At 39.5% G+C, this 11680-nt stretch overlaps 1 protein-coding gene across 2 annotated transcripts in view; it reads left to right on the top strand.

The window, feature by feature from the left end:
* The first annotated feature begins 1108 nt into the window (after window positions 1-1108).
* The window catches only part of SERTAD2 (SERTA domain containing 2), a 114244-nt gene continuing 103672 nt past the window's right edge, over window positions 1109-11680 (top strand). The window contains exon 1 of one of the 2 annotated variants that reach the window (XM_054701646.1): window positions 1109-1124. The gene's annotated coding sequence lies outside the window, so the exon portion shown is untranslated. Of the gene's footprint in view, window positions 1351-11680 lie in introns of both variants that reach the window. The other variant, XM_054701647.1, reaches the window with a different exon arrangement.

Raw genomic sequence — 11680 nt, 5'->3', positions numbered from 1 at the left:
AGGACCCGGCAGCGGGAGGGCGGGGAGCGCGTGGGCCCGCCCACCCCTTCCCCTCTGGCTCGCGGAGGCCACTGCTCCTCCTCATTGGTCACACGCCGCGTCCGTCACCCCGATGGGGCGCTCGGATTGGCAGAAGGCCTACCTCAGGAGCGAGGAGGACAGAGTGACTCCGCGGGTCTCCCGCGCCTCATCTTTCCCTCCACCCCCACTTCAACGTCCACCCACCCCTCCCCACCCCCACTCCGCTTCCCCCGCCCTATTCGCGGCTGTGTCCTTAGAAGACTCATTGGGCCAGGGGCGAAGCCAGCCGTCTATCGAGCCGCGCCGTCATTGGCCAAGGCGCACGTCCGTCGCGGTGGCGGGCTTCCTCATTGGGTGGCGCTGCCCACTCCCCGCCCCCCCAGCGCCTCGCCCTCCCCGGTGCCTCCTCCCCGGCCGGCTCTTCCGAGGCCCGTGTCCCCGCCCTTCCCGCCGCAGCTCCCTGTCCAGCGGGGCGGGGACTGCTGTACGACTCTGTGAAGTCTGTGAGTCACTGCACAACCCATCAATCCAATTAAATGTCTTGAGCTCGCCGAGCAGGCGGTGCTGCCGCCGCCGCTCACCCGCGCGGCCGCCCCTGCGCGCAGCGCCCCCCGCTCCATGGCTGGCTGGCTGCGCCGGCGACGGGGTAGCCGCCTCCTCCCGCGCCCGGGCCGCTGCAACTTCCCTCCGCCGGCCGCCGCCTCCGCCCGGGGACCGCGAAGGCATGGGATAGCCCCGCAGCCACTTCCCTGTCTCCCCGCCAGCCCTCGCTCAGTGTCCCCCCTTTAAATTAAAGTCTGTCCTCCGCTCCGCGTCGCTTTCGAGATCGATTTGTCAGTCGATTTCCCCTGATCTATCTCCCTTGCCTGGGGCAGGAGGCGCGAAGGGGCCGGTGGGGTGACTGTGGGGAGGGGGCGCCACACCCCCACACGGCTCGGCTCTCGGCGTCGGCCGGACTTCCCGCGTCCCCCGCGCTCGCGACCCTCCGACTACCGTCCTGCAGCCGAGCGGCGCCCCGACGCCCCCGCCCACACTTCGCGGCCCCTCCCTCGCGGCCCCGCGCCCCGCCCCGGAGCTGGACCCCGCGCGGACTGCTCGGAAGGGTGAGTACCGCGCCGGGTTCGGGGAGATCGGGGAAATGTAACCGGTCCATTTGGGGAGAGCAGGGACCTTCATGTTGTGGGCTGGAGGCTCCTCGTCCGGCGTGGATGTGAGGTGGCGACCGCCTTCCTCCCCCGCCCCTCGACTCCTTATTCTCCAGCCTTGCTGTATTTCGAGGCATCGCCAGACTTCCACCCTCGGGGCATGATAACGTCTGTAAAACGAGTGGTAATGGAATGCTTTCTGTCTTGAGCATGCTTCGTGAGCGGTGATAGCGATGTGATCTGATAGATTCTGTGACCTGCGAAAAGTGTAAAACGACTGATGGGTACATTTCCCTCTAAATCCAAGTCAAACTTTTATTCAATAAAGGCAAAGTAAAAGGCATTTCTAATTTGAATGTGTGTGATGGAGCAACGGGAAGACAGGTTGCCTGGGGGCATGACAATATTTTTATTTTTAAATAGTTTGATGGATTCCCTTTTGAAAAGAAAATGAATTCAATATTAAAGGTTATGAAGTCTTTGAACCTGTTGGAGAAAATAAGATGGAAATCCAACTTGACACTTTATCTTTAGCTCACCTCAATTCTAGCCAGGCATTACAATACAGAATCTTAGATTTCTCAGTCATTAGGCGCAGTGTGTGTGTGTGTGTGTGTGTGTGTGTAAGGTCATAAGGATTTTTTTCCCATTTGATATCCATGTTTTGTCTACTTCATTGCTCTTAAGCAATGCCATGCTATATAGAATTTTGTAAAATTTCACTTTGGTTACTTGGTTGTGGGTAGCTCAAAAGTACACATACCTGTTCCTATGTACTTTATGAGAATGTTGCCTTTTGCATCTTTAATATTTGAGATAAAAGTAGAAATTACGAAAAATAGATACTCTGACGCCGCTTGTGAGATCTCTTGAGAATTCAGCCTATTTAAAATGTTATTTCTCTTTTTGAATCAAGTTCTGGCCTGGTTGTCCACAAAATTCAAGTAAGGCTAAACCAAATGTATTTTGGAATATTAAAGTACAGGAGAGGCCTCTTAGTTCATTCTCTTCTTCTCTTTCAGACTAACCAGAAATAAGTTGTTACTAAATTTAATTTTAAAGAATAGGCTGTTCCTGTACTGAAATCTGCCAAGTTTCTACAGAAAAGATTTCTTTTTAAAGAACAGAAATGTGTTTATGATCTGCTCAAAGTAGTAAAGTTGACTCAAATGTAAATGCTATCGTAAGGAAACGCTTGTCATAAGTCTCCAAACTTTGCAAAATGTTTCAGGAAGACTTATACAAAGCCTTCTTGAACTGTTTAATGAACTTCATGTGGACTTTCTTCATGAGTGTGAGAGTGAATTGGGAGTCTTCACAGCACAAGGAAACCATGCCTCTTGAGTTCGAAGCTCGAGGTGTCTTTTGATAGCTGTCCCACCTTGGGCAAGGTTCAAACTTGCCTGATTTCTTCTGTAAATGGGAAGGATAACTTTTCCTCAAAGGGTTGATGGAAGGATAAAGGAGAACATATGTGTCACAGAGCACTTGGTGTTAGTTGCCTCCTCATCATCACCATTTTCCTCAGAGAGGATGTCAAGTGTAGTATTTAAGAGTAAATCTCCAGAAACTGTGGGTTCAGGTTCCAGCATATACTTTTGCTATCTTTGATAGATATCAAGTTAACCTCAGGTACTTCATCTGTAGAATGGGGATAACAGGAACACCTACTTCATAGGTTATTGGAATGAATTACAATATTCAAAAATCTTGGCTAAGTGTTCAGGACGTCTTTTCAAGTTTAATTCTCTGTCATGCTCCTTGTATGTCTTGAAACATGGGTGACTATTTTTCAGAAGTAAACTTTTTGAAAAGATGAAGAATTGTCAACTAAATAAGTAGTATTTTTATCATGATGCATGTTTTATGGATTTATACATCTAAATTGGAGTTTATGTGAGTCTTTAGAAAATGTAGTTACTTATTGGATGAGTTGAGTTGATGTCTCATTTAAACTTGCACAGTAGAATATTCGTACTTTTGTTATAATTATACCTATCACACATTTGCTGGTATCTGCAATTTTCTCCTCTACTAAACAGAAAGCTCTTTGAGGATAAGAATAGTGTTTCATTCATAGTTTAATCTCTGGTGCCTAGCAGAGTACCTGGTACATAAAGAAGCTTAATGAGTGCGTGGAATGAATTAAATGTTATTCTGAAGTTGTTTATGAGTAGTTGAACAACATTATAAATGCTATTGTGGCGAATACTGTTATTTGTATTGTCGAGGTGAATTTTCACATTCTCAATTACCATCTTTGTAAATAGAGGGTAAAGGGGGGGGGATTACGGTTTAATTTGTAGTATGGAAATATTTGTCATTTGAGTATTATTTTTTAATTTAGTATATCCCTAATATCTTCCTGATATGTCCATTTTTTTATTGTAAGACTTTCTGACTCTCAAACTCTCTGGACATTATTATAACTAATATGAATTATGCACGCTAAAGTTTGAATGTCCCAAGTGATGATATAATGTTATTATCAGCTTCAGAATTAATAGTAATAAATGGAATTTATCAAACAAACACTGAAGATGAAAAGGCATCATTTCCTTAAGGAACAAAACTTTCTCTTCCCATTCAAGAGTGAAATTGTTTCTGTTGAAGAGTGTTGATAAACAATTAACTTTTGAAATAGTTGTAGTAAGTGGTGTTGTAGAAGTCATGTAGAAATTGCATAGAAGGTATATTCAATTAGTAAATAAAACACAAACTTTACTGTATACTTAATAGGCATTACACAAGGGGAAATATATTTTTTAAATAATCAAAATTGATGCGGCCTACAACCTGCTTCATTTATAGACTCATTGTGTTTTACTTGTCAATAAATCTAGTCAAATTATAAAAATATCTTTCAAGCTAACTCATGAAAGAGTTAGTTTCAGTAACAAAATCTGAATAGGAATATGCTCAGAAGTGTTACAGTGTTATGTAACATTGTTAAAAATTTTCAAATCTGTGTGGTACCTTTTATAATGTAGGTAATTTTGATCACATAATCCTTTTTTCACCAAATCATCAGTTACCTGACTTAGTTGAATGTATTGTATTTTCATTAGCTAAAACAGTTTAGAAATCTTGCTCTTTTTGTTCACATAACTTTCAAGCAGCAAATCTAAAATAAAATTTAAAAAAAATACAAGTACTTAGAAACTACACAGAAGTGTCTGGTCCACAAGATGAAAGGTCACTTACTTTTCATTTGACACATTTTAGTATGGCTTTGTCCTGTGGCGCACATCTTTCTTTCATTTAACATTTTTGTGCAGACGTTCCAGTATTTATTAGTAATTTATACATGCATATGATGTCTTCGACTTTTAAGGAAGCATTGTTTCTGATGAGTTGTTTGGAAAGAGAGCAAAGAAGGATAAAATAACTCCTAGGGCTTGCCATTTCTATCCTTTTCTAATATTAGGAAAATTAATAGCCATATACTCTGCCAATGATCAAAAGGAGAGGAAAATATATGCATTTTTTATTGACATAAACTTAGAATTAAGGTTCAGTGAATTCTAGACTGAGAGATACAACTGATGGGTATATGACCTTGAGCATGACACTTCACCTCTCCAGCTCCATGTTCTTATCCTTTCAGTGGGAAGAGAGGAGCCAGTTACCCTGCCCCCACTCAGAGGGGACTTAGTAGGGATGAGTTGTAAGTGCTTTTTAAAAGCATTGGAGGACAAAATGCAAGCAAATACAAAGTAGCATTAACATTATGAATGGATATGTATCATTATTTAAAAATGGTGCCCTTTTAAATCTTTTTTTCTGAAGGGCATTTTCCCTTTTAACTATATTTGGAGAGACTTTTCACTGGTATGTTCACAGAATGTATAGTTAGCTTTTAAAGAGGCAAGGAATTTTGGTTTAATTGAATGGGATTTTAATGTTACCACTGAGTTTTGGTATATTCTGGGTGACAGCAAATGTTGATGTAAGACAAGCTATGTATTTAGGAGGTAATACATTTTACTAAGGTAAAGCTCATGAAACTTATGCTCACACTACAAGAAAAATGTTCAAATGGATCAGATTTCATTAGAAGTATATTCAAAGAGAAAAATCAAAAATTATTTTCTATTAAGCTCTTCCTTATATGCATTCATTTTTACCTTGAATGCAGTGAAATGTACAGAATATAAAATATAGAATGGCTTGGAGAATTTCATTTATTCCAGCTGATATTTCATTTAGAAAGGCGAGTGAAAACACATGTGGGAAGGCTGTATTTTAAGAAACTAGCTTTTGCCCCTTGTCCCTAAAAATGAGTTAGGAGTTTCTTAAAGGCCAAAGCCCGGAGTTAGTATTTATCTAACTTTCTTTGAGTTCAGTTTTCCCTCTCTGGTTATTAGCAGAAGAGTTGCCACGTTGACCTCACGTTGTCAATTACTTTTTAAAGTGGAAATTAAATTCTAATTGTACTCAGAATAAGAGCTATTGAAACAAATGGATCATACAAACAAATAGTATTTATTCCAACTAATATTAAGGACAATGAACAATGATCCTCAAATGCAAGGTTTCTGAGCAGAAAGTAACTTAAAAATGTATTGTCCTTACTCGATATCTGTCTGATGGAAACTTAGAGTAGCCAATTTTCTTGTCTGCCTTCAAATTTAAAGTCCACATTGATATCATCTATAATGTTTTATGTGGTGGTATTTATCTTTTAAGTATTGAATGTTTGAGCATAAAAATGACGCCAACAGACCACCTTTTATTTAAATTTTATCTGTTTTCTTTTTTCTACAGTTGTTTAGCAGTTTACTTAATATTCCCATAAGTTTGTTTTTTCTTTTTATGCAACATCTTTCTTATTTTGTTTTATCTTCATTTCACGTTGTCTTCTTTTTCCTTGATTACCATAGGTTTTTTCTTCTACTCTTTTTGTATTTGCCTGTGTATAAAATATGGAGTAAGTTTTCAATTATTTCCACTTCTTTTGAGGCTGAGACAGAGATCTGCTATGTAGAAATCTTGCTTTGCCTTATCTTAAAAAGACAGCTCTCTGATCCTCTTTACTCAAAACTTGAGGAGCCCTCTTGTAAGTATAAATCCAAGTTTCAGCTTATGTGAGATGGTGAAAAGGGAGAACTGCGATGTGTTTATTGGAGGATATCCACAGAATTTTTGCTGTCTACATTACTTTGAAACAACTAATCCATCCAAGCTTTGTTTTGCTCAATGTCCATGCCCTGGAGGCTGTCTCAGCAGTGACCACGGCCACCTGACGGTGCTGGGGGTGGCTATCCCGGGGACATCACATTAGATGAAAAGTAGCAGCTTTGTTTTGTTCTTAACTCCTTAAAACCAGACAGAACATCAGACCATGTCTACTGTGAGGTTTTCCAGGGTTCACCATTGTTGAGTGATTAATGGTTCCTGCTGAAGTAACCATCAGCTTCATTGTCTTCCTTCCCTTCCACTCAAATGAAATGTATCACTTTGAGTTAACTTTTGTTTTGATTTTAAGAGTTCTTTTCACCCAGAAAATCAGAGTATGAAAATGAATATGTATTTTTAAACAAAGAAGATTTACATAAAGTCCTTTGAGTAAAAAGTTTTCCTAGAGACCCAAATCTGTGGATTGGGAGAGAATATTTAATAGTACCTCAAAATACCTGATATTATTCAAACATCAGTAGTAGAAAAGCTTTCAAATTTGTGAAGCAAAATGAATCCTCCTTTTGGTTTAGAAAACAGTCTACTATTGCTCTTCATTTGAATAATTCACATAAGATCAGATAAACTGTATTTTGGAGTTGATTACATGACATTTTCCAGAAATTATGCTTTATAAAATTATGCCATTGAAAGAAGCTTCACCTTTTTTCCCCCGACACCTTTGTCCCATTCTGGCATATTCAGTCATTCATTCTGGTTTTCAACAGATATTTATTGACCATTTAATGTGCCAGCTAGCTACACTTATTAGGCATATACATTATAGCAGTGAAGGAAAGAGACAAAAATACTCTGGACCTTGTAGAAATTACATTCCAAACTACTGTGGCTGGTATAGAACTTGTTATTTACTATTTGGAGTAGTTATAACTAAACATTGTGTCCAAGTAATGACCTGAAAAAAGGTAAGATTTCTTTGTGTGGATTTTGTGCCTTTGATTTGGTATTAGAGGAAAACTAAGTCCTGAAACAAGACTGTATTTGAATGGACAGTTTTCATTTACATTTGAGTTGAAATATTAAAAACTTATAATACTGCCAAATATTTTTAACAGAAATCGTGAAAACATACTCATTTATGAATGTTGGGAAGACTTACAGTGGACATGGTCTGAAGTTCCACCTAGATTTTCTTTAAACTTTTTAAATTGTTTTCCTCTATGATGGAGCCTGAAAAAAGTATGTTATACTGAAAATTGCACAATGAAAATGTCGCCATCTTAGCTATATTGCACAGCTAACAAGAAAATCTTAAACTTGCTCTGCCTAGTGTACCTAGAAACTAATTTTTTGTTTTTATGATTGTGAAAACTATGTAATTCCCTAAACAAATAAAATCCTTAGTGTTATTTCCACCTCATACATTGAAGTAGATATATTTAAATGTTTCATAGTATAAATATAATACTGTAATATATAATATAATGATTTTCATTAATTGTTTTATTTTTTATTCACAAATATTTAAGACATGCTGTAAGTGCTTCGGGGTACAGAGACATGGCAGTCCAGTTGGGGAAACAAAAGGTCCCCACAAGAAAATTAAATCTCTTGTATTAGGCACTATGGGCTTTAACTTGATGGACAGTCTGGTGTGGCCACTACAGTAAACTTAGTTGTAGGGCAAAAGGACTTATATTTTGGAGGCCTGGGTGACCTTTGTGGAAATCCATCCTTCCCTTTACATTTGGGAAGGTAACGTCCTTCTTTGTGCCTCAGATATCTTAAAGCTGAATAGTCTGCTTTCTAGCTACCGCAGCTCTCTACAGCAAGGAAGGACAGGGAAAGGAAATGGAGTACACTTCCTAAGCCATTTATTACTTATGCTACCTAGGCCCTGTACTAAGGAGAAACTCTTGGAGAGATGTAGTTAAAGTTCTTAAGGACAAAAGGTATTCCGTAAATTTGGGAAGCCTGGCATATCAATAAGGGCCTCATGGACAAGGGGAGTTCCCTGAAAAATGGGAGAAAAATGGAAAGGGGAGTTTTTTGACAGTTATGGAAGATGCACTCCTTCAGTTTAGCCTGAGGAAGCTCTGCCTGTGAGCTGGGTATGCCCTGGCCTAATGTGCCAAATTTGGGAAGTCTATATATATTGCTATTATGTGTAGGTATAACCTTTCTAAATTGGTTAGCTTTGCAATTAGCTAAAATTCCTAATGCATGTGTCTTAAAATTCTCAGACTTGATACTCTATAGCTACAGTTTTTGTTTTCATTTTCCTGGATATTGTGCAAAAGTGACAAATCCTTTTGTTTTTAGAGTGAGTTTGTTTATGTTGACTTCAATCTGAAATAGAATAACACAGTGTACGCTTGTATCTTAGATTTAAATTAGGGGGAAAATCCTTAATGTTTATTTTATCTGTTGATGAAAGTATTTGGACACGTGTGTGAACTTCTTTGTTTTTTTAAATAACATTATTTGTCAAGAGCTTCTTTTCCTAGGAACTTTATCTGTGCTAGAACCATCACACCTATTTCACTCAGAATGCCACGTTGGATAGCTATGTTCATTGTATGTATGTTAAAACATAAAGTTATACATTTTAAATATATACATTTATATGAATAAAACTTTTTTTTTCACATGCCACCTAGGTATAAGCAATCTTTCAAGAAAAAAATCCTATTATAAGAATTAGATTTTTAAAGTCTATTATTTTTATATTTTTATTTTATTTGATCATATCTACCTTTTATTCACTGCTACCCCATACCTCAGGCACACATATTTTAAGAAAATCAAATAGAACCGAGGCAGCCCATATACCAGCTGAAATTTAGACATAGAACCTTTGAGAACTTTTTCCACATGGAAGAACCACTGTATATCTTCAAGTAATTGAACAAATTGGATGGAGAATTTGGAGTTTGGACACATGTAGCCCAAGTTTGGAGAATTGGAGTTGTGTATTTTTCAAGGAATCCTTGTTTTCTTATAGTTTAACAGATTATGACTCATCCTTGGCATGAAGTAAAGAGCATGTTCTTAGTAAGATTTTTTTAAAAGAGGTTAAATGGCTTAATCCTTCTTAAATAGTGTTCCATTTCCCCCCCTCCATTTTCATAAATGAATAGATTTGTATAGGAAAGAACTAAATCTGCTCCATCCTTTTTGTCCCCATGTTCTTGATCACAGTACAGAAAGGTTAATAAATGTTTATTTAAGTGATGGTTTAGAATACTATTGTAAAACTTTTCAAACATGTAAGAATAATTCAGCAATTACCCATATTTTCTCTACCTGGATTCAGTAATTATCAACATTTTACTATATTTGCTTCCCTCCCCTTTCTCTTTATATATAATTTTTCATATCATGTGAAATTAAGTCTGTTTCAGACATCATGACTCCTTACTAGTAAATACTTAAGTGTGTACCTCCTGAGAATGAGGACTTTCTCCTAAATAACCACAATACCATTATCACACCTAAGAAAATGAATGTAAACTTGGAATGCTTTTCAAAAACTCAATTGCATTTATTGAAGGCATATGAATTCATGTTCTACTATGCATATGAAGTGAAAAACAATTCTGCAGAAAGTAAATTCTGGGCGTTCTTGCTTGAGCTATGTTTCACTCTATGCTGGCAAGTAAAACCATTCCTTTCAACATTTTTATGGGGTATATGCATTTTCCTACACAGAGTGACCCTTTCTAGCCCTAACATTATATTATTCTATCATGCGAACAAACATTTATCAAAGTTCATGCCTCAGTGTGGTTTAGTGGAAAAAGCTGTTTCCAGCCAGTACAATGTTGGTTCAAATACATGACCCGCCACTTGGCTGCTGATGACCCTGGTAAAGTTAGATTCTTGTATCAGTTGGGATGCTTTCAGAACACCATGAAGATCCCTGGGATCATCAGGAAATCTATTACTTCACAACAAATCCGGCTCCAGGGTTGGTCAGTCCTGTAGCTCAGGGTCGTGCCCGCTTTCTGCTGTGCCACACTCCTGGTGGGCTCCAGCTTCTTTGGTTCTTCCCTAACCAAGTTCTTTGGTTCTTCCCTTCTTTGATTCACACTCATGTATTATAGTATTCAGAAGAAGCCAGAACCCTCTTCACAGGAACAGACTGTCACTCTTTCTGTCTGATTGGGCACCTCTGCCCATATCTGGACCAGTAATCTGGGGTGGGGTTCTCTTCCGTAGAGGAAGGAAGGAGTGGACATTAGGTGTCTCACTAGTAGTTTCATTCTTCCTGCTTCGCCTTTTGTTTTCTTGCCACAAAATGCAAACAGTGATATCTGTCTGTGTGATCACTAACTGATAGGGAATAAAGTGTCAAACACAAAGCTGATGTTTAATAAACACTAATTCTCACTTATTCTCTCCTTTCTATCATAGAAAATTCTGTCTTCCTTGACACACACTACCACACTCATACCAGTAAGCACATGTAAGTGATGCTCCCTTAACTGGGCTCTTGCCCATCCTCTCACCTAAGTCTTTAAGGCACCACAGTGTATGTGAATTTCACAGATTGCTCAGATACCCTCCATTAACGTAAAACTTCTTGGCCCGTTTTATTTTATTTTTTTATAAGATTTATTTATTTATACAAGAACGGGGTACAGGCCAGATGTGCAGGAGGGTGAGAGTGTTCACCGGAGACAGAGCCTGGAACAGAATAGGCAGACTGACGAAATACACTGCTGAGGGGAGCAGCAGGCAAGTCAGGAGAGGTCTGCTTCGCTATATGGGATTCTCGCTGGCCAATCGGCCGGCTGGGATTGAACCAGCGCTGCAGAGGCTGCAGACAGCTTCACACCACTGCGCTCAACCGCCTGCGCCAAAATGGGGGGCGGCCCCCCATTTTATTTTTTAAAAATATATTCAACTTCCCAAAGTCAGTGAAGAGAAATTGTCAGTAGTTTGTATGTATTTATCAATATCCAGATCAAATGTGAATAAAAATTTCTTTCATTTGGGGCCTCCCTGATGGTGCAGGGGTTAAATTTCTGCGCTAACAAGCTATTGGGAGCCACTGCAGCACGAGTTCGATCCCCAGCCAGAGAGCTGACCCACATGGTGCAGCAGACCTCTCCTGACTCACCTGCTGCTCCCCTCAGCAGTGAATTTCAGAAGACCTGCCTGTTTGGCTCCCCACTTTGTCTCTGGTGAATCACCCCCAACCCCAGCACCTCTGGCCTATACCCCAGTTCTTGGGTGCATAAACAAATAAAATAATTCTTTAAAAAATTTCTTTAGTTGTACTAGCTCTACAAACAACAGCATTAAAATAGACTTCCCTCTTTATTAAAAGAAATGTACAATAGGGCCTCCCTGGTGGCGCAGCGGTTGAG

This window comes from Talpa occidentalis, unplaced genomic scaffold, assembly GCF_014898055.3.
Source record: "Talpa occidentalis isolate TD23 unplaced genomic scaffold, MPIMG_talOcc4v2.1 talOcc4.5, whole genome shotgun sequence".
NCBI classification, from domain to species: domain Eukaryota; kingdom Metazoa; phylum Chordata; class Mammalia; order Eulipotyphla; family Talpidae; genus Talpa; species Talpa occidentalis.
Note: the sequence above shows the minus strand (reverse complement) of the source record. Positions and strands in the feature narration are given on the sequence as shown.